Source organism: Apteryx rowi, unplaced genomic scaffold, assembly GCF_003343035.1.
Source record: "Apteryx rowi isolate R43461 unplaced genomic scaffold, aptRow1 scaffold_51, whole genome shotgun sequence".
NCBI classification, from domain to species: domain Eukaryota; kingdom Metazoa; phylum Chordata; class Aves; order Apterygiformes; family Apterygidae; genus Apteryx; species Apteryx rowi.
The window spans coordinates 2,434,292-2,458,339 of NW_020450772.1; positions in this window are offsets into that span (position 1 = coordinate 2,434,292).

Sequence of the window (24,048 nt, forward strand, 5' to 3'; positions counted from 1 at the left end):
TACATCAGACTAGCTGCAGTATCTCATTTCCAGACATTCACTAGTTTCCATAGGAAGACAGATAATACTGAAATTGCTAAAAAAAAATTCTTGCATTATTTCTTGAACATTCAAAACTTACACTTGAGCACTTGAGCAGATGCTTTAAATGCAAAGCTTTTTTGTCTGGTTTTGTTTTAAGAGGGGGACACTGCCATTACGATTCCACCAGGGAAAATTTGTATAGAAATCTCTATATCTAAGCGGCTCACCTGGGCGACTGATTTTACTCCATCTATTAACTAAGTACTATAAGTTACAAATCAAACAAATTCAAGATTTCAGTAGCAGTATCACAGATATTTCAGAACGGTTTGCTTCCTAATATCCCTCAGAACCGCAATCCTGCCCCCCTAGAAATCAAGAACAAAAAGGATCATATATTAAGAGGAAGGCATAAAAGCTGTTACGAAAACCAAACAAATGGAGAGAGTCAAGCATCCCTTGCCAGTGTAGCAAGGCCAGCCATCAGTGATTTCAGCATGGTCCAGCTCTGTATCTCCTATATCAACAACACATTGCCATGCAGTGATCTTATTTTGCAGTGAGCCACAGCACAGGTTCTTGCAAAAGGCCTACAAGCACTCCTTTCATCTCAGCCCTTCTGTTGGCAGCGTTACGCAGCAACGTGCCAGTCCCTCACTCAACACGCCCAGCACCGCTCTGCGGTTCCGGCATCACCCAGCTCAGAGGCTGAGCGGCTGCTGCACGTCACCCGCCGCGTCCTCGCAGAGCCAGCCCACGTCAGCACCGCACAGCACCCGGGCCGGGCACCTGGGCCGGGCACGCGCAAGAAACGCAGGCCCTTATCCGTTCCAGGCGGATGTCAGGGATCAGGCTGCCAGCAAGCGCGACGGGTAGCATCAGCCTCTCCTCAAACAGGGCTGAGCCTTCTGCACTCACACTCCCCTCCTCCTACAGAGCTGAACAATTTCATCGCCGCACGGTGACCAGCTCAAGCAGGTCACTGCCTCTCTCTGCTCCTGCTGCTGGCAAACCTGAACTCCAGTTTTTCCATGGTGGAACCACACAGAAGAGACTGGGCATCCCCCCATTTAGGGCAGGAGTCACAAGACTGCTGTTCATGAGAGGTGCTTGAATAGCCAACAAATTCTGCTCTCCAACCCCCAAACTACTAGTACTGCTGCAATAGCTTCCAGGAACCCGGGAATATGGCAACCTGGTGAACGGCAGATACAGTGCAGGTATAACACAGGAGCAGTGCATGCGAAAATAAAGAAACAGCTAAGTCAGGGAAGGAGAAAAGATTCGCGTTCAAAGGTCATTCACAAAAAACATGCTCCGAGATGGCTGAAAAGAGTCACTATGYAACAGAGGTAGAGGAAGAACCTGTGATGATCTTGAGCTGAGCTACGCACAGAGCTTTCCCAGCATGGGAAGCCTGGCGGCAGACGAATTCCCTGTGCTCAGAACCAGCTTGCAAAACCGCAGCAGAATGGGAGAACCCGTCGGCACCAGCCCAGACAACAACCCCCGGGCGGACCGGGACGGCTGAGCCAGGTACCTTCCAGGGAGAAAGCAGGAGCCTCTGCTGCTGGGTGCGAGGAATGAAATCCTTTCGCTGGATAGATTCGCCTTCGGTGGCTGGGGCCAGGCCCAGTACAGCGAAYGCGCAGTGCTGTGAGCAGAGAGCTGCCTTACAGCTCCTGTCACTCTGCCCTAAGGCAACACGGTGGCACATCTTCAGAGGTCTCCAACCTTTTCCTGAGCAATTAGAGACCAACGTATGTGGATTTATCCCAGGAAGGAGGAAGAATTAAAATTTAATGGAATAATACAAACATTTCCAGACATTTATTAACAGTAAGTTAGTGTGACAAAAATAAATGTAAACTACGGAGAATGATATGTCTGCAATTCATTTTTGCTCTGCTAAAAGTAATGCTGGAGCAATAAATTTCATTTTATACCTAGCAGTAAATACTGCTGTGATTTAATGTAATTTCAAACAAAAGTATTTGTTTTGTCAAACAAAAGCTACTGATGCACAGCTTAGTGATATGTAAAACCATCTGAGCTTGAATCCATAATAACATTTAATCATCCGTTTGTTATAGAAAGATATTATTTTCCTGTTGGATTGCCTTTAAACAGTGCTAACAGAATTAAAAATAAACACATTTTAAAATGGACAGAGCATTAGATGTGCTATTAAACTGGTTGTCTTGCATGCCTGAGATTTTAAAGAGATCTTCTGACTGCAGTCACATCTGATGTGACTAAGGGTCCATCCCAATTTTCTTTCCTGTCAGTGGGAGACTTTGCTTCAAGGATACTGGATCAGATTGGAACTGGAATGGGCTTCAATCTTTTTTTTTTTTTTTTTTGAAAGTTCAGCACATCATTACATTGGGGCTAATTCTACATGACACTGCACGCTTTCCAAACGGTAACTCTGTGTTCTCCTTTTATCCTTCACTTTTGGGGCTTAGCAATTTGAGAGCAAGGCAAAAAAATAAAGGGATATTTTCTCTCACCAACATAAGTTTTATGCATTTTTTAATAAAAGAACTAGATTGCAATTAGACAAAAGGTGAAATATTTTAAAAGATTTCAATTAGACTCTAAACTCATTAAAAACACTGTGCAAAAGTTGCTAGATTTTGCTATATCCAACAAAATGTACAAGATAGGAAAGAACACTATCCCTAAGCCCTGACAGAGGAATTGAACAAAAAATGTTCAGATATAGGTAAATCGTCCCCCTTCGTTTGTTCTGATAATTCCAGCTCTGACTCTCCTGACGACCCAAACTTGCATATTGATAAAATGAACTCTAAAATATGTTTAGCCACACAAACAGCTTAATGCTAGTGCAACACCTAAACCAAAAGCCCCAAAGTTGAAAATCTTCCATTCTTCTCTGCCACCACAAACCAACCTCAGGGATAAAGACTGAAGGAAAATAACAAGTGGTTAATAGTCACAAGACTCCAGTGGGTTTTTATCATGCAATGGTAATCTACATAATTATTCACAAAGTCTTGGTTACCGCATAAAGGGTTTAGTGTTAAAAAAATTTAAGCCCACCAGAACCCGTGTGAACTAGAACAGACCAGGGCTTCTGCGAGCCTGGTGTGGCCTTGCTCTGCCGCTGGTCTCCCGCACGGGCTGGGCCAAGCTGCCTCGCCTCCGCCCTCTGCAAAAGGAGCAACTGCTTCCTTGGGAAAGCGCCTGACTAGGAACGTACGCTTCACGGAGATGCAGCACCTAGTAACACGGGGGCTTACAGGATTATGCCAATCCCCAGAACACATGAGGAAAACTGGACTTCGCTGGCTGTCTGATCCACCCTGTTAAACATCACCTTCCCAAAAGTACATGTTTTCACACACAGTAAATTACACTGGTTTCACAGAGAATTGCTGCAAAAGGATTTCTTAAAGCAATACAGCATTACAAGATCAGGTCCTTTACGTGAAGTCTCTATACATGCCTATAAATCCTTAATCCAACTGAAAAGTTGTCAAACGTTAACTATGCTTGCCAGATTTTCTACACTGTATTTTTGTCTATTTTGCAAGACACATTTTACTTAAAAAAAAATTATTGAGAAAAGTTCACCTGAGAAGCTATTCATATGCATCAAACTCTAGGAGGGAAAATAATGTGTCTTCCATTTATTGCCATGAGAAACTTCCTGTATTGTAGAATTCGTATTTTGGGTGTGTGTGTGTGTGTGTGTGTGTGTAAACACATGTGTATTATTTAGAGAGGTACATGACATACACCACACCACATCTTCATTACACTTTTCCTTATATTACTCCAACTTGCACAGAGAGAAGGATCCAAGTAATATCAGAGCCCAAAGCGTCAAATCATTTCTTAATCCACAGCATCACACAGCTTAATGGCTATGACTTTATATAGCCTTTTGGCAGCAGTACATCTACTGTATTTGTATTTTAGTTCGCATGCCACTTTCGAGGCTCCAATATTTCAGTAAAATTACAAATTAATGAGATAGGTAGTCTCTGTTACGGAGATAGCAGCAATCTGTAACAGGGTATTAAGAAAAGGAGTAATTTATTGGCTTACGGAGGTTCCAAGTGAGCAGTCGCATTAGCATAACTGCAGGAGGTCAAGAGACTCATTACGCAGCAGTTATAAGATACGCAACTCGGTACTTTTATAGTAGTAGCATGTACATGCAACAGCTACACTTTAGGAAATGCAATTATTTGGGCTCTTCCTTTGGCAGCAACTTTGAGCGCACTGCCCAGCCCGCCTGAAGCCCCCGGGTACCCCTGCAGGGTGGCTCACTGCTGGGCGCCAGCACGACACAGCACGGCTGCTCCGAAGAGCTGCTTTGCCTCGTACGCTGCCGTGCTACAGAAAGTCTTGCCCAGCAGCAGCGTGGGATGGAACGAGGGAAAGCAGCAGAGAGCTGGATGTGTGCTGTCCTCTGCCCGACGCTCCCCTGCGTGCCGAAGGAATGCAGACAACATCACCTGCACAAGCGGAATCCTGCCCTTCACTTGGCCCTTCAGGTTACAAAAGCTTGAACCGCATCAAATATAGTCTACCTTCACCATGAAAAATCACAAGCTGGTACCACTGTTAAAGATATATCCTGTTAATACCCAAACTCATGTTTTCAGTTTGAACGGCAAAAGAATCAGGGAGCAGGCTTGAAATTTGGGGGTGGGGAGAGAGGGAAGGCAAGGCAGATGGGGGTGAGAAGAAGAAAACACTGTGTACGTGGGGTGTGGGAGGAGAGCTACAGCAGCAAGGCAGCGTTCACAAAACCCGTGTTCCTCTCCAGCTGAGGAGAAAGAGTGTTGAATGCCTTCACCTTGGATAAAAAACAAGTCTACGACATGGTGCAAAACAGAGTAAATTAAGTAAGAGCCAAGGGGCGAGATCCGGACAAGATAAGGTGGCATGGCTCCACGGATTCCAGTGGTTCTCTGTCATTTCATACCCACTGAGGATGGTCCTAAGTTGTTTTAAAAGAACTTTACTTCCAAAAGAATGAAATGTAGAGGCAGTCTAAATCTTATTACTCTAATTCATTCACACGGGGGAAGAAAGGCTCCGATAACCTTGCAGAAATATAGAGCTGTCGGTGAAACAGCAACGCCAGCAGGGTGAACAGACGCATTGCTTAAATGGGCTTCACGTTTGGCGGGCAGTTCTTGCCTCTCCCACCCCTCCCTCTCCGGCCAGACAGACCACATCCCTTGTCTACGCAACACGGGATTAAAGCAGAGCAGTACCAGAGTTCTTGTCTAAATCAGATAGGTAGGATGCAGTAATTGCCGCTGAATAGGCTTCGTGACTGATATCAGCAAACACCTTAATTATTAACTGAATTTCTTCAAACTAACTGTATCAAAGCCTCAAACATCACTCTCATCAGAACTGGAGCACTCCAAGGCTTGAACATTATTTCTAATTAAACACATGGGTACCAATATGAAAGAGAAAGAACACGATCTCAGTTATTTTCATAGATTTCAGATGTTCCTTAAATTTTGCGAGAAGTCATCTCTCTTAAGTATTGGGTTATTTCTCATTAAAAGCTGATTTATTTTTTTAATCAGAAACATCAGATATTGCTTTCCCTTAGAAGTATTCTGGCCTAATTTTCATCTCACCTAAAATCGGCAATGCCAGACTACTATAAAAATCAGTGTAAGAGCAGAATCATGACCAAATCTGGAGTCCAATACTAAGCAGCCTTACAACAGTTTAATTCAGCTGATACCCATATTATTCAAGCTTTTTATCAGTCTCAACTTTTGACTTCAATTTTTGATGTTCCTTCCCCTCAGTCACAGTTTTTTCACATAACACAATTACACCGTGGAGCTAATTGCCCCAGGGTGTTTGGAGACCCAGAGCATATATGGGTCACAATAAGATTAGAAAATTGGTTAACAGAAAACAGGTTCGTCGTGGATTATGGAACATGAAGGTTCAACGCTGTCTCTAAGTCAAGGTCCTTAAACTGAAGGTCACTGCAAAGACAGACATTTCCCACTTGCCCATTTTCTTGGGCAGACCAGCCCCGACTCCTTCGCCTGCAGAAGGCGCTACCAGGCAAAACCTGGTGCTACGCAAGCCTTTGGTCTGACCCCATGCAGCTGTCCCACGTTCTGAATTTCCCTCGAGGATCATATTGCTGCTTCCTTTCATAAATGCATGGCAGCAGACTCAGAAAGGACAGATGTTCAGCAACTGGAATTTATAGGCATGATATGTAAACTAAACTGTAGGAAATCATTAACTAGAGGAATTTACATAAAAAGAGAGCTGCACAGTATTAGTAAAAGCATGTTTAGCTCTTTACTAAAACCCTAGCGAAAAACAGCTAAATAAAAGGGAAGCTAGGCCAATTTAAAATTGCTGTTCACAATTCACTGGAATGTATCATCCAGGTGCAGGGCGACTATCTCATCTAAACAAAACCCTTGCGCTTTTGCACAAAGTTTGCTGCCTGAACGAAGACCTTCCATGCTGGGAAGTGTCTCAGTCCACTGCCTTCCCAGTCCTTGATGTTGGGAGGAGAATGGGTCGGTTGTTGTCCATGGCCTGAAGGGCAGGCCCAGCTGAGCGGGACCCCAGTGGGCTCTGCTCTGGTCTCCAAGCACCCAGGCATGTGTGCAAGGAGGCGGCACAGAGCACACCAGTCCCGGGAATAGGAAGTTTCAGGTTGACAAGAAGCAAATGCCATAAATCTGGCTTCTCGTCCATAGCGATGGGTGGGTGTAAAATAGAGCTGTTTCACCTGCTCCTGATAATCTCATACATTTTAGCAGCACCGCAGGACCAATGGTGTTCAAAAAGCAGAAAAATCTCCTTTCTTCCAGGACAGATGCTGGCCCAAAGCTTGGGAGCCTCAACCAGAACAACAGCTGCCTTAGCTTCCCGAGGTCAGAAAACTGCCACTGCTTGGAGAACCCTTAATGAATCGCTTGGACTCTAAGCATACAAGGCAAATTCTCCTCTCTTCTAATTTCATTTTAAAACAGAAAAAAATCATTCAAACTTATAAATGTAGCCTAGAAATGTAACAAACTTTAATAAATTAAAAAGCAGCCTGGGTGACCTTTGTATACACACAGCTTTGAACCTAGCCATTTGGACAAGTGCTTCAAGCTGAGCTACTGCCCCCAGCTTGCAATCAGCAAACATTAAACAGGAACTTCCCGCGGCCTCTGAACAACTGCCGTGATGCAAATTTGAAAGAAAAAAAATTCCAGTGACGTATGAGATGGGTACTGCAGTGAGGCGGAGTTTTTATTTCTGCTTTTCTTTTGCCTCCAGCACTGCACCATAAAAATCACATTCCCATTTTCAGCCTTGCTATGCAATTAAACCAGGAAGAGCTTTTTGCTGTCATATCTACAGGTTCAGAGTTTAATCAAGCCAGAATTTACTGAAGCATCAATAGTGAGTGATTATACCTATACATATTTGCTCTGTATCCTTCCAACATCTTGTTTAAAGGACTAAATGGCAAAAGAACCCAACCAAAATTCTTTTAATATATATATGCACATGACTAAATACATGTATTTATAGAGTCACACAACAGCATACTAACATATATACAATCTTAGGTGAACATATATAGAGAATAAGCAACTCTTTAAGGCTGGATTTTAATAATAATCCAAATTAAGACAGTGATATGATAATGCAGTGAGACCGAGTTTAAATATAATGCCTTCAATTAGAAGCCAGTGATGGGTGGATTTCAAATGTTCAGGGGTTTAATAATCTAATATCTGGCCAAAACAGACATTCTTCCAGGAACCTCTTCCCCATCCCCAGCCTTCATATCCTCCTTTCTTTCTCTCCTCCTCCCGTACCATCTACTTATCACAGAATCACAGAATGGTGGAGGTTGGAAGGGACCTCTGGAGATCATCTAGTCCAACCCCCCTGCTCAAGCAGGGTCACCTAGAGCACGTTGCACAGGATCACGTCCAGGTGGGTTTTGAATATCTCCAGAGAAGGAGACTCCACAACCTCTCCGGGCAGCCTGTTCCAGTGCTCTGTCACCCTCACAGTGAAGAAGTTTTTCCTCATGTTCAGATGGAAGCGTCTGTGTTTCAGTTTGTGCCTGTTGCCTCGCGTCCTGTCGCTGGGCACCACTGAAAAGAGTCTGGCTCCGTCCTCTCGACACCCTCCCTTCAGATACTTGTACACATTGATAAGATCTCCTCTCAGCCTTCTCTTCTCTAGGCTAAACAGGCCCAGCTCTCTCAGTCTTTCCTCATAAGAGAGATGCTCCAGTTCCCTAATCCCGACTTACACCCAGTTGTCTCCAGCAAGCCCGACTTTTCTTATCCCCTTAGCTGGCTTTCATTCACCTTCCTTTGTATAGCATTCCACTTCCTCCACACCTAATAAAGGGACATATTTCCGATATCTGGAAAGGACAGAGATAAAAAGCCGTTTCTTAAGAGGCTATGCCTTTTGACCATCCTAAGTTGCACTGCAATGTTGAAAATACCCATACCTTTTGCAAAGTGCAAAGAACCAAACTTGCAGCCCAGGAAGAGAACTGAATATCCATTTCCTGGAGATGAAAGTCCTCCTGGAAGTCTCTGGTAGGTCCCTCCACCCTTATGCTGAAATCAAGATAGACACATTGGTGCTGACTAGGGCTCCCCACCAAAATAAAACTGAGGTGAGATGCAGAAAAGCTCAAGCTTTGCATTCATAAAGTTGGTTCATACATTTCTTTTAAAAGCCACTGGAGTGAGTGTGTGTCAAACCAGAGAGAACTTTTGGCAAGCATTGCTCACACAGTATATTAAGCACTCATCCTCCCTTAAAGGGTGGCCAAATGACCCCAAGGTACAAATCACTTTTTCACTCAACTGTTGTCATCTGGAAGGACACTAAAAGACTGCATACTGAAGGAGTCCCACATGCTAACCCCCTTTTCTCCCTCATTTTTTATTCATCATTACATCTGAAAGGTGTAAGTGAATCCCACATTGAAGCTGCACATATATAACCATTTTTGCAGACCAAAAAGAGCCCTCCGCACATAGTAATATTCTGTACTATCAGTATTACTCAGAGATGCCTGATAAGATCAGAACTCACTGCCCTGCAGGCCGTACAAACATCCATATATGCCGTCCCTGCCCCAGGTGGCACTTGTATACTGGCTGCTTTCATGCTCCACACACTAGTGTACATATGCTGCAGCTATCTCTGCTGATATACATTGTATATGTTTGGGTTTTATCACTTTTTCATGGAACTTTGGTTCAGTGCTCAATTTGCCCTAATTTAAATGCTAATTTCAGTGAAGTGGTTTAACAAAGCAATTATGAAGAAAAGGCTCTAATCTTTCAGTGACTGAGTTGGGAAAAACTCAGACTGTGGAAGACAGACTAACAATGTAAATGCAACATAAGTGATCAGTTTAATACTTAATGAATTTGGTTGATAAGGGATTCAGTTACAAGGTGACAACCTACTTTTCTAAAATGTACACCAAAGAACAACACCACAATAAAATCTCATACAAGCTTTAATATTTATACTTAACACCCTCTCTTGTTTTCTATACTTACCACCCCCTCCTGTTTTCTTTGTTAATGAATGTTTATTGATTTGATTTAGGACTTCTGAATGTTAGATAAAATCAGATACTTTGGAAAGCATTTTGCTATAATTATAGTTAGCAAAGATAAGTGCCAAGATTTAAAATGGTTTAATGCTCATTCCACCCTCCCTCTCCATCAGTGCTAAGCAGTTCAAGATGCCCTCTCCTACTAGAATCAAAATGTGCTGGTTCCACCTGCTTTCCAAAGCCTCTTCGGGTGAAAGTCCAATGTGAAAATCCAACCTACAGCAATACATTTTTCTGGGCAATGGTAGACAGAAGAAATAGGTGAGGCAAGGGAGTTTTAGTCCTGATACTAGTTTCTTAGATAATCTACAGTGGTATTAGAATTTGCACCATCTGTCTGTTCTTGAGGCCAGATAACATGCGACTGGCTGAAATCGTGAGATATTGTCAAATGCTCAATTTTCTGCCTCTGATTCTGTTGAGTTTTATGTAAGTTGAATACACAAAGGGTTTAATGTCACTATTGATTTATGAGTTTCAAATACCAACTTTTTATTTTCTAAAGCAAAGTTTAATCATCTCGGTTCTCTTCTTCCAGACAGATGTCATGTCTCTTTGAGAACTTCCCCACTGACTTTCTATGATCTTGTCAACTCCCTCCCCGAAGCATCCTTGCTTTCTCCCGTCCCCTCCCAAACATGCTGCCCCCCGTTGTACAATCCACTTCCTACTGCAACAGGGTTGGGAGCAGAGAGACCAGAACTAACACAGCTGCTCACCCAGAGAGAAGCCAAGAGCTAAAGGAGTAGAAAAGAATCTATGAAAAGTGGTCAAGAAAGATTTTCAACTATGAAGTTAAGGCATATACCTTTTCACTTATTTTTTAATCTGAAGAGAGCCCATTAGTAACAAAAGAGGCAAATTATAATAGAAGACACATAATTTTCCTGAAAGAATTATTGCAAGATCAAGTTAATTGATGACAATTTCCAAGGTCCAGTTTAGCCTTTCCTCTGTTTGCCATTCCCCAGTGCATCACTAGAGACATCTGTATTGTGTGATGTTCAAGAAAGCTTCATTTTATGTAGTTAAGAACRTTGTAGCATAAACAAACATAATTCTTGTGAAGCCAATGAAATGACACCTGTTCAAGCTAAAACGAATTTTATGTGCAGCAAAACTCTGCAGCAACTGGGTATATAACAACACTTCAGAGCCAACGATATATGATGAAAATAGTGTGATAGAGGGATACGCATGCCTTTTTCATAAGCCATCAGAAAAAAATATCTACACTGGAAATCTTGAGCCATGTAACTAGATATAGATGTATTCTGTATGCATTCCCTAACCTGTGTGGTTTACTCAATAAAGCAAGGACTTGAGTAGCTCATTCAATGGGGAACAGATTATATTTTCACACCATCCTGCCAGTGCAAACAGTACGGCATTTGATTATGATGCACATTTTTACTTCTCTAAATAGGTGGGCAGCTGAGTTGGGCCTCTCTCTTGCTAAAATACACAAGCCAGTGCAGCCCCGTGCCAGCTCACTGGACTGGAAGGCAATGCCTGCATACGACAGCAATACACTGCAATTCCCAGAAAAAGCTCCAAGGGCCACCACTGAGTTCTTGGGCTGCCCAATGTCATGTATTAAGGCAAAAGTAAACCTGATTTTCAGAGTCCATGAAATGTACTCAGCAGTTCTGGTTACTGGACACCTCTCAAAAAGACATGTCTCTCCTTTCTGCCCACCCCATTTGAGCTTTTAAACAGGCAAACGTTGGTTTTTCTGCAGCAACACAGTGATACAATGGGGGAAGGGAAGAGTATTTAAGACAGAAGAGATGACAACGATTCAATCTGAACATGCAGTAACACCACCCTCCCCCACTCCTCTGACCTATATAACCTCATCTTATTTTTTATATCAGCTGTATTTTCATCTGTCTGGACTAGCTTTCCAAGCACAATGGAGTGAAAAAGTCACAGCGGGTCTGGAAATTAGCAAGAGGTTTTATCTCTGAAGCCACAGTGGAATTTCCTTTGGTGCAAGATGAACTTTTATTGTTTTCACTCTCATTATAGTCTTCTATTACATTCCTCCAGAGACTTCAGTGACTGTATCTGCCTATTTGTGTGTGAACATGTGTAAAGAATGAAGCACAGGGGCTGCAGAAGAACAGAATGAGGATGAAGGATGAGTTATGGTCAAAAGACAGTTTGTCCAACCTAAAAATCTTCTTATTCTTGGGGCAGGGAAGGATCAGGCAGCTTGCTCATTTTCATTATTAAAGGGTGAACAGTTTAGCTCTGCTTTGCAAGCAAAGCAGCACCCTGCTCAGTACTCAATACAGTGTGGGATGGAGATAGGAGCATTCCCAATATCAGCACTAGGCAAAAGGCTCATTGATACTTACTCATGTGGAAATATCCATTTTGACAGTCAATAGTGTTCTTTAGAGATTTCTTCCATGCGTTATTGCTTCTGCTGCCTGAAGGCACAAAAAAACTACCCATGAGCAGCTCCAGAAGGCCACAAAGGTATCTGCACAAAACCTGCATGTGTTGGAAGAGTGATGGGGTACTGCACCAAAGCTGAGCAAGGCCAAACACAAATTCACACTGAGCGGAGTTAGCTAAACAAGACAGCTCTTCATTCTCTCTGTCGAGCGCAGTCATAGCGCCATTGGAGACAACACGCTGCATTCCCACAAATGCAGTTAAGATTTTGAATGTTGAGAATTGTTCAGAACTGAACTGTTTTCACCACTGTCCCATGAACGGCATATGTCCTTACCATGCAGAGCAAGGACTACTTGTTAAAAGTACTGTTTGAGAGCTGCCAGTCACTGTCAGTCATGTCCAAGAAAGCCACGTTTCCTTGTGGTATTTAATGCAACCCACTAACAGATTCGCACTTCAGGAATTAACCAAGAGCATTCACTACATACTGCAAAATATGACAATGAAGCAAGTGAGGAATGTCGCCAAGGTCTCTGAGTCTGGCGCTGAACAACCTGAAGAGTCTTTTGGAAAACATCATTAGTGAAGAGTGATCAAGGGAGAGAATTGCAGTGACAGCATGGGCTCATCCCAGCCTGCCCAGTGACGACACAGCATATGCACTGAGTATGGATAAATATAAATAAATAATTACAAAGCTTTCTGATGCAACTCACTTCAGCTAGGTAGGAAACTGGACCAAAATGTTAAAGTTTTAAATTCCTGATCTCAGTCCAGTTCCATGCTTTATAAATGGTTCTACTCTGTAAAAAGCAGAGTAAAATTCTGGAGCTGAAATATCAACCTGGGAACATTTAGTTTTGATTTAACTCAACAATCAATTTTTCTGGTGTTAACTTTCATAAATTTTAAAGAGCAATACAGTCTTACCACTAACTCAATTTTAACTTACTCAGTAAAGTCCTTAACTGATGCAGTTTTCATTAAAATAAGGCTGTTATTTTTGTTTAAAGAAAACATAACTATGAATACAGCTGTCCCTCTTTGGATTTTTATAAATGAGAAGTTTCATTCAATATATTGATCTTTTATAATCTTGCCCTTGACTTCAAGAGTAATTTCTAAACAGTAGGGAGAGCAGAGCTGAGTTTATATACAAAACCACCAAATTCTAGACAACAAGTCTGATTTAAGTTCACAAAGCTTTTAATGAATCAGAATAAAACCTCAAGTGAATTTGGTCTGAAATGTAAGAAAAACATGTGCTGTACTAAATTGAGCTTGAGGAAAATCATGTCTGATTTTGCTTTCACATCATTTGATATCTAATATAAAAAAAATTAATCAATTTTTAGTTTTTAATATTGTCAGGTTGCCTTTGAGTTCTCATGTTTACTGGAACTCAGAGCTGAAAAAGAAGAAAGTTATGAGTCTATGTGAGCAAGAAACAGAAAGGCTTGAATAAAACTGAAGCTTGCCAGCAGCTTTACAAAGGGGCAGTGTGTGTCACCGCAATTGCTCCTGCAAGCACTTTGCTAACACAGACCCTCTGGCCCTGGCTGATCTGTCGCGCACTGTCCTGCTAGACTAACGGCAGTATTGCACATGCACTGACAAATCCAGAACGGAGAGGTACTCTGGAACAAAAGGAGGTTTAATGCTTTCGAACTTAAATGAGAACAAAAGCTTGCCGAAGGGAGTCCTGGCAGCAGGGAGCTGTATGAGGAGAGAGGTGTCAGACTAGAAAAGGCAGATTCCCAGCGCTTCAATATCAGCGCTATTTGGATCAACAATTACCCACAACACATGCAACAAATTTAAACTACAAATCCATACCTATCTGATTTAAAATAAATATTTTAGGATAGTAAAGTAGCCTCCCTTGACAGAATTTGTTTCATTAAGGCTTTCTTAAACTTTACACAGCACAGTAGGCTCAGTAATTTTATTTCTAAGTAAGTTAAAACAGCTTTTGATCTCGTAGAGACACTTAATTACGGTCAGAAAGGCAAGAAACTAAAATATATGCAAGTGTGCCGGGCAATTCGTGTCATTTCACCATAATTATCCTACCTGAGGGTCAGCTCAGGTTGCTCCCACAAAAGCTAACTTCCTCTGACGGGCTATTTGTCATGGGGGCTTGAATCTTAATCACCTCATGAGCTCGGCCGTGGTGTGCCTACGCCTGTGATCATGTGGAAGGCTTCTGGCCCCTTCTACTGATGTTAGTTATTAGCTGTCTCCACTCCAGGTGGTATGCTGAAAATTTCCTGAAAAGCAAAAACATTTAACAGTGTTTCAGTTAATGCCAAAGAGTTCTGTTGAGTTAAAGTACTTGCAGAAAATGGACAAGTAAGAGGAGAGGGCAAACCCTTGTTTGATATTAGTGGTAGATTCTGCAGTGCTCCAGAGAAGCATCTGGGCCTGAGCTCTGCAGATGCAAACAGAAGACAAGGAAGCTGCTGTACTTCCACATACCGCAGCTCAGAGTCATAGCAAGGCTCTTGGTCCCCTTCTACGCACAGTCAAGGGAATGGCTTTCTCTCCACTTGCAGCAGGACTGAATTCCTGTCATATCATACATCTGTAGTAAGCTTCAGCAACTGCATACGTGAATGACTCATAGAAAAGGCTCTGGATAGGACTTCTGAAAATGGTTTTGGACATGCCTCGTGAGGACATTTACAGTGAGATTTGGGTTGCCAGAAGTTGGATGCTTAGCACTGCCAGTAGTCTGGTATCTCCAAGGTGTTTCTAATAGCGCTCCATAAATTGATTGACCAAACTCATTATGTGCTACAGATAGGAGTTGGTTTTTAGGGGGAAAAAAAGCACTTTTTGTTAATATTTCTGTACCTTTAAAAGGTCATATTTTGAACACATTTTATAACAGCTAGAGAGATAGCAATATGAACCACACGGTTCTCTGTAACTGGCCCACTAATACCATAGAAAGCACAAGATGCAGTTTGTTAGCAGTCTTCTTCAGAATTCTTCAGAAGGTAGCGGCAAGATTCATGCCAATTTGCCTGGACAGTATGGAGTCTCACTACTAAAATACTAGTGCAGGAAAAAAACAGGACAACCTCAGTAATAACATACTGTTCAACTTCATTTCTCTACCTTTAATAGTATGTCATAATTTTTAATTACAATATTTATACTTGAAGTCCACACATGGCAACTAAATTCCAGCTCTGTAGTACGTGCCAGACTACCTCTCAGCAGCATTAAAAAAAAAGGAAAAAAACACCAACCAGCTGCCTACTTGTTCCTAGAAACAAGAAAACATCTATCAAGTCTTGGCACGAACGATTCTTATTTCTGTTTTATCTATTTATTCTCCTAAAAGCATCACTGAAACAATTCACAAGATTCATAATCCAAAGAAAAACAATTTAAACTCACATCTGTTAAAAAATATTAATTTATAGAAAACAGTAATTTATCTGAAACCTACTTAGGAAAACGCTTCTGCAAAATTCATATCATAAGACTGTCCCAAAAGAACTGAAAACATTGTTCAGTGGTTTGTGCTCTCTGGGTACAGACCTGCATGCTTATCAGACGAAGACCAACACAAAGTCAGCAGGAGGACATTCTCGGAGGAACTGCCCCTCCGAGGCAAATCCCAGATAAACAGCATCCCGGGCTAGCTGCAGACAGCCTGGCCCGCAGACCCTCAGCTACAGCCCATGCTTTTGAATTGCCCTTAGCTTACGAGCGGGGCTGGCATAGCAGAGGAGCTTAACACCACATTTGTTCACCACATCCAAGAAGCAAAGCTTGGAGCACCTTTAGAATTCCTGTTTGCTTTAGGGGCAAAAGTTCTGTTTGCTTTATTCCCTTTACCCTAAGCCCCTGGCGACAAACTGCCCCAGGATGAGCACATCTGTACAGCGCCTGGGGTGTCTGCCCAGAGCCAGAGCAAGCCCAGCAGTTCAAAACAATCTTCCCTCTTTATAAGCCTCTTTGGCAAAAAGAGTGAATCGAATCTGACCTTCAGGTCAACCCTTTGAAAACTTGTAAATCCCAGTATTCCACCTGGAAGTCTGGTTTTCTGCTTCTTTTATTCAAAGACTACACTGCTGAACTAGATGGAGATTTGCTTACATCAGCTTAGCCCACCTCAGCGCTCTGTGAGAAGCATACAGATGCATCCCTGTCACCTTCAGTACTGGCTTGATTGCTTGCTACCATTCGTATTTCTTTTAACCAAGTACTTCAACCCCCCCCACACTCACAGAGAGTTGGCATACTGCACATGCCTTTGAGATAACCTGAAGGCCTCCTTCCTTCTTCCACTCTGTTCATGCAAAAATATATCTTAATTCTGATCAGAGACGTCACAGCTCTGGAGTCCTTTAGTACCCCTTGCTATGAGGACTGTTTAGAGTGCTCTCCTGAGCAACCAGTTTCAGGAACAGACAATAGAAGACCACACCAACGGTCAAAGCCATCGCAAGTGTTCCCTCTGTTTGCACCGTATCTGTGGGCTGCTACAAACACCCATTCCTTTATAGGCTTTTGAATGTGATAGGAACACGTTTAAATAATCCAGACTTTGAAGGGGACTGTACTTCCAAAAGCTACCTGAGATGGAGATTGCACCATGACAGAACAGTGAGCTTCGCTCCACCGCAGGACACTCTCACAGCCCTTATCATTTCAGATGTTTCAGAGGCCTTCAGTCGGTCTCGGTGGTGGAGAGGAAATGAAAGCAGGATGCTCTAAGGGCAGACAGAGTGGCCAGGCTCTTTTCTGGAAGACTCTATCACTGCTCTCACTCCAGATTCACAGATATTCGTAACACATGGGACTTGCTTTCTTTGGCAAGGCTTCAGGGTTCCTGACATTGCCCAGGTGACAAGCAATCACAGGGGAATATTTTAGCTGAATGGCTCTTGTGGATATTTGAGGTCTGGAATACTGAGCACAAAGTATGGAGCCAAAGGGGGACAGGACAAGAACAACAGACTCCTTAGGTGTACTTTCAGTTCAGAAGGCAACACATCCGCAATTCCTGTTTTCATGAATAAGATGAAGGAATAATACTTTCCATGTCTGTGTTCTCCTGCCTATCATTCCTTTTTCCCTTGTATATTGAAAAGTACAATCATTCTCCTGCCAGTGTAACATCAGCAGTAAGGCCAAAGGTTCATATGCCTGTGAAACATCAGTACGAACATGGGCAAATGCTTCATGGAAGGATTCATGGTCAATTTAACCTATTGCCATTTTGCAGGCTGACAAGGTGAACAACTGATGTGGCAACAAACTACTCGAGGCAAAAGACTCGATGCAACAGTCCCTGGCAGTAGCAGTGCTTGTCCCCTCACCCTACGTGATGCACAACGACAGGGGACATAAAAAGGTACGGAGTGCACAAAGGTGCCAGGAGAGAGCACAGACACAATCCAGCAGAGCAACTGTTAATCAGCTTTGTGATTTCTTTCTCATTTCTAATTAATAGATTGTAACTTATCTTACAAGTTTCAGTTGGAAATATCTGCTACCAGCAGATAGTGTTAAAGTTTTTGGCTCTGAAATATTTTGAAAGCACCGATATAATACAAAAACACTCTCTAAATAATTTTCTAATGCTAAACTAAAGTTTCTGTATAGTTACAGCAAGTTAAATTAAATAAATAAAAATACAGAAATTAGGCAATTTAAACAAGGAACAGATAAAGATGGAAGCCAACAGGGTGCCAGGTAGCATCCAAGCCAGAGATTTAACTATGAAAACCTCCTTTTCTCTACCCATCACAGAGGCTACTCAGGCTGTTTCACCCATCAGTTTAAATAAATTCATATACAAAAATACACACTAACAGAAGAAAGAGTTAGGAAAACACAACTTTAGGTGTCCTTCCCCCTTTGCAGACTGCCACCTGTATTTTTGTTGTCAAGGATGCTCAGATCTTTGTCTCTAGAATTAACCCCTTAACTACCAAATGTGTAGCTTTACTGTATTTACATTCAGTAGCAAACCATGTTTCCCTCTTAATGTTTTCCTAGACAACATATTCTTCCCCAGTAATCCAGACCAGTACGACAGAGACCCTTTGCCCATTAAATGGGGTGACAGTCCATTGCTGCCTAGCTATTCCTTTGGTCACTTCCTAAATTCTATAATAAAGCAAGGCTACTCATATCTACTTATTCTACCAAAATCTCTGTTTAAAGCCTGTTTTCCTCACTGTTTCCTGAACAGGATTCAATTTGTCCTTCAGTTCCCTAACCCATCACTGCTATCATTACCTAGTCCCTGTGCAATAATACTTCTTCCAGTACTTTCCTCCCTCTATTCAAAACATGCATTTGCAGCCACCTTTCTCAAATATATGTAACATGCACTGAGCCATGGGACTTCCTTATTAACTTCTCTTTCCCCATCAGGGCTTGCAGCAAGGCTTTGCCCATCCCTGTCATTCATAAAGGTGCCGCACATTAAGCAAGGAAATAAGCATGAACTACTGAGCCTGAACTACGGGAAACGCCTCGCTGTCGTTCAGCCATCTTTCATAATGCTCTCCTCTTCATCTTTTATGTGATCATCTTTTCTTTAATTATATTAAATATAATTACATTCCCCCTCCCACTGTCAGTCCCTTAAATTGCAGCCTACAATTTCGGCGGAGAAAATGACAACCCGTCTAGGAAAAGGAGAGACGATTGAAACCAACTTCCTAAGCTGCACTGAGGCGTTGTTTGGAAAGTCTGGTACACACAATACGTGGCCAGTACCAATGCACGAACATCACACCCAGTGTTCGCACGCCTCTCTGAAACATGTGGCTTCCTTCCCCCTCTTCTGCAATCTATTCCACTTAAAAGTTTTCTTTCATTTCTTTGATTACAGGTGCTTGTGTTTTCCCCCRCTTTCTCCCACTTTCCCTCGGTAACCCGCAGCTCCTCAAATGCCTCCCTCGGCCAGGGCCCTGGGACCTCAGGCCTTGGGATAAACGCAGGCTCTGTGTAAATGAGAACTCAGCAATGTCTATGCCATCRTCCTGATTTGGAAAGTTTTGTGCTTAGTCGAGCTTCCCTGCTAGACTTTTATCCCCTAGAAAACTGCAGCCCGTGTGTTTGCTTGCTCCGCTCACGCAAGTGTCATAAGATAATCATCACCCACCACAGGCTGCTCAAATTAATCATACAGCAKTTACATCATAACGGCTAATTGGCCCGATCAGCTATTCTCAGTTGAGGCTATTATCTGAATAATCTTTGCTTGTTCTTGTCTGTTTATGATTTTGTACTGAACCAGCACATCTATTCCCCAAAATACTTTTTTGTTCTTCTAATTTTGTATTCCAAAAGCATCTAGAGTAGCTCACACTAATAGAATCTGCAGATTTCCTGATTTCCTCAACTTTTCAGAAGGTGGCTCACATTCAGTATAATTTAGCTGAACTGACCTTGCTCAGCTCAAAACAACAAACAGGCACCAATTCCTAGCTTCTACTTTACACTAAAATAACTTATTCCATCAGCAGAAGAAAATTGTTGTTTTTTACCTCAGATCTGGGATACATCTTAGGCTTAGCAGTATGTCTGAAACTAAACAGAAGTGAAGGGAGTCTAAGGCATTAGTGCAACACATATTTTCTTTTATSTCTAGTCATAGTGATATTTAAAGAGATTCAACATGTGGAAATGCCAAGGAGTGTCCAGAACCAACATTAATGCTCAGAGCTGTGAATTAGCAGAGTAGAGGACAAAAGCCCCAGTCCTTAACTTCGGCAACTGAATGTGAGACATCTCTGAGCCAGGTTGCATGGTCTGCAACTCCCCAGTGCCCTGCCACTCGTCTGGCGTGCACCACATCCCAAGCACTGCTGTGTGGCTGGAGGAGATACTAGCACTCTTGGCCCTTCCATCAGTAAACGAATCAAGGCAATGGGACACGACACCACCGTCTGTGGCAAAGTGCAGGGCAATACTAGAGCCCCTTTTATTAGAGTGAATGCTGATGAGAAATTTCAAGGGATGCTCTTAATTCCTCATACAAGTTTTCTGCAAGACAGTCAATGCTGAGGTGATGCTAAGTATAGAGACATCCCCAGGTTTCCTGGAGAATTAATGGCACCCCACACCTTGCAGGAGTGAGCTTCCRTGCTGGGAAATTAAAGAGACAAGAGGAAAGATGTTCTTCAGGGTGAAGATGTAGGGACTACAGTTGTGGTTTGAGCCCACCACCTCTGTAAGTATCAGGCACACAGTATCAGTCTGTATCTGTTGCTGTATGTACCATGAGCTTCATTTGCTGAGGGGTCTGGTAAGTGCATGGATCCATCTGACCACACTCAAATACAGACACTTTGGGCTTGACCTGCAGAAGTGTTTTGCATCCAGAACTCCTCCTAAAATTTAGAAAATATACTTGGTGCTTCAGAAGAAAAGCTGGAGGACTCATACTGACAAATAGGTGAACAAACACTTGTCACAAGCTGGGCTCATCCTTCCCTCAGGGTCACTGATGAGTCTCCTTCCAAAGCCAATCTTGACATCACTTCTGAGGCGACCAACTGCCAGGGCAAGCCCAAGAGCCACAAAAACAGAAGCTCTCACTCCCATCATCCACAAATCCTTCTCCATCACCTCTTCTCTTGCTCACTCTAAACACCACCACGAGGGCTCACAATCTGGACACTGTTTCCTTGACTGGCAGGGGAGAAGTCTGCTGGTTCAGAAGGAAGAGCCCTCGCTGCTGGCTCTGCTCACTCAGCTAAAGCGCCTCTACGGGCTGTCAGCATCCCATATTGCTGACTGCCAGATCTCTCTCTGCATGACAGATACAGGCTTGCCTCAGTTGAAGCCATTGAAGTTACTGCCGAAGATCATTCTTACTCATTGCTTTGATTGTTTTTCTTTCTCCCACCTCTCTCTCACCCATCTCACTAAACACAAGCTACCTGCCTCCAGACTCTTCTAATCCCGATTCACCATTACCGCCCCCTCCTCTGACCTCCTTCTCCAGTCATCACCACCCTGCTCCTACTGTCACATTTCCAGGTAAGAAAGGTCAAGCTTTCTGCTAGGTTGCCACTTACACGGGGAAGCGGTTTCCCAAAACTGCTAGCCAAGCTCCTTTATATCCTCAGTCCTCTCCTTGCCCTTGATGCCTACAAAAAAATTCAGCAGGTCTTGGGCTTCCTGGGTAAGGTGCCCACTGTCCTGTGCATTAAATGCCCAGCAGTAAAGGCCTGCGGCACTTCTGGGGTCCAAGCACTTGGGAAGGGCAAATAAACACTCCTGTTATGGGTTGGTTTAAACTGATGCAGGCAGTAGCCTGGAGGGAAGAGAGGCTCCATAAAGCAAGGAAACAGTTACATATCCCTAACAAACAGAAGGGATTATTTGATGGGAGAGTTTTCCAAGGATGTCAGGCAGCAAATCCAGGGGACAAGAGCTTGATCAGTGGAGCTGATCAAAAAAGAAGAAAAGCAGAAATGTATGCTGAAAAGCCAGATGAGAGAAAGCCAAGGACATGGAGCAAGCACAAGCAACATGGCCCTAGGAAAAGCCGAAAAAGGCAGCTTTTAAGTGAGTTTTTTTGAGTCCTACTGTGTTCAGGGACACAGGCCTTTGTAAATTCTTTATAAATACATAGGATTGCATCAAAGTCACCCTTAACTTAGCAATTTCTCTTCTTAAGTGGAACGACTGACAGAAAACCTCCCCCCTACACTTTTTTATTASCTTCTTGGGTCAAGAGAGGCCACAATAATAATTATAGCCTCAGCCAAGAGATGATACCTTGTGCTAGAAAACATTATTTGAAGGGACCAAAGCTTTTCTGGTAGCAGCTAAGCACATGACAGGACCTGAAATTTTTGTTATCAAATAAAAGAGGTTTCGTCCTCTTCTGATGTTAATGGATTGACATGTGTTCTGCCCCAGCATTTGTAACATATATTTAATCTGGCTGGCTGACTTGTTCAGGATTTAAATTGTTCAGGACAGCCACTTTTTTGTCTCATTTATAATACCTAACAAAGAAAATGCCATGATACAAACAGAGGGATGATTGCAGCATTTTGTTATAGTAATACTTCCCTTCCACTGTCAGCAAGCGTTGACTGAAGGCACATTGTTCTTCTTCAGAAGAAAAAAGCAACCAGGGACTCAGAGAAGAAGTGATTTGCACAGCATCACAGAGTAGATCAGTAGCAAGTCTGGGACAGAACAGGCTGTGTTAAGGGCTGGATCCAAATAACAACTAATTCTCAAACAATTTGTTAATCTTAATTATCTGTAGCTTAGCCCTGTTTTTTGGCTCTGAGCTCAGGCCTAGGGGCATTCATTCCTTGTGACCTCCTAACTTACTACTCTGGGTGGTGGGGAGGGTCCCCTACCTGGTTTGGCGGTGTCCCCATGCAGCAGGGGCAATCCTGCCATCCCCAGTCCCGCCCAGGGAATCAGCTGGCAGCCAAAGGCCAACGGTCCTGGAGCCAAAAGCGGGTTTCCTGCTACCTCTCTCACTGTCCAGTAATTACTCCGACTACCTTGGAAGCATCCAAGACGTAAGATCCCTGCTTCAGTTAGCTGAGTAAGGCAACTCATTATCTTCATTAGAAACAGAAAGTCACACTGAGCTGGGAGACTTCATATTCTGAAGCAACTGATTAGTGGTGAATATACATTCAGGCAGCAAACAGAGCCGTACACAACATGTACTCTTCTCAAGTTGAAGTATATTCTTAAGTTAATGTTCCCTTCAGCTAGAGGATCATAGAGGGGGCTGACCTCTCTCAACTCAATTCGATTGGCATGTCTGGGGAAAAGGACACCATCTGCAAGCAGAACCTGCCTCCATCTTTTTGCTAAAAGAAACAAAAACATGTGAACAGCCAGAGCCAAAAGCCTTTCCTTAAAAATTATGCAGTGTAGATACYAGCATAATAAAAAGAACAGGAACAGAATTCTGAGAAGTTTTTTCCCTAAAGTCTTCCCCAGTTTAAAAAAGGTACTCTTGGAATGCGTATCAGTGTGTATCAGAAAAAAGCTTATACAATTGCAGATAAAGGATTAAATGAATGCAACCACAGGGAAAACCATACCATTATTAATACTGGTTTGGTTCAAAGCTTATCAACTGTACCACTACAGCAGAAGTTTCTGATCATGCTTTTCCATTCAGTGAGGTTCTAGCTACCTCCTGGTGACAATGCACTTTACTATAATATTGCCTGACCTTCTTCTTCTTTTTTTTTTTTTTTTTTGGACTTTCCTTACCTAGCTGCCCTGATTCACCATRGGGTAGATTTTGTGATTCTTACTCAAGACAAACCTTAATGAATTCCTTAAAGATAAGAGTATTAAGCCCCTTCACTCATCCTTACCCAAGAGAAGCTCTTCATTCTGTAAAAATCATGCACAGAGAAAAAAGAAAAGACTGATTCATCTGCAATGCAGCTAACCCTTAATCGCTTACTTGCACTGTCAAGCTCTTTACGTTCCCAGTGCCAACTTGCCTTTTGCTGTTTCGGCTAATTATACCACTTTCAAAGAAAGATTGTTCTTACAAAGCTCTGAAGGAAGGGTAGGAGGCATTATATCACTCTTGCGTGTTTCGTGTTACATATAATTAGCCTCCAAATTCAGAGATGTTTGAGGAAATTTCATCTGCTTATGGCAAGGCTAAATCTGGCCCCAGAACACAACCAGTTTTGCAGGGAAGGCAAATCTTGCCATTTTTGCCAAAGAAGGCTTTCTGCCTTCTGCTGCTAGTGTCCAAATGAAAATTAGCCAAGAAGCAAGATCTATTGGCAGGACTGAAACGTACGTGTATTCAAACCGACCAACATTATTAAACATATGAATAAAACCATTCAAGATAGAATCAAATTCCCTGCCAGGCGGAAAGGCTGTTCACAGGCAACCAGGGGGGATTCTCACTGTAACTCAAGAATTGTACAGCTTCAAATTGTCTCGTTTGAGATGTTTAGATAATGGAGCCCCCT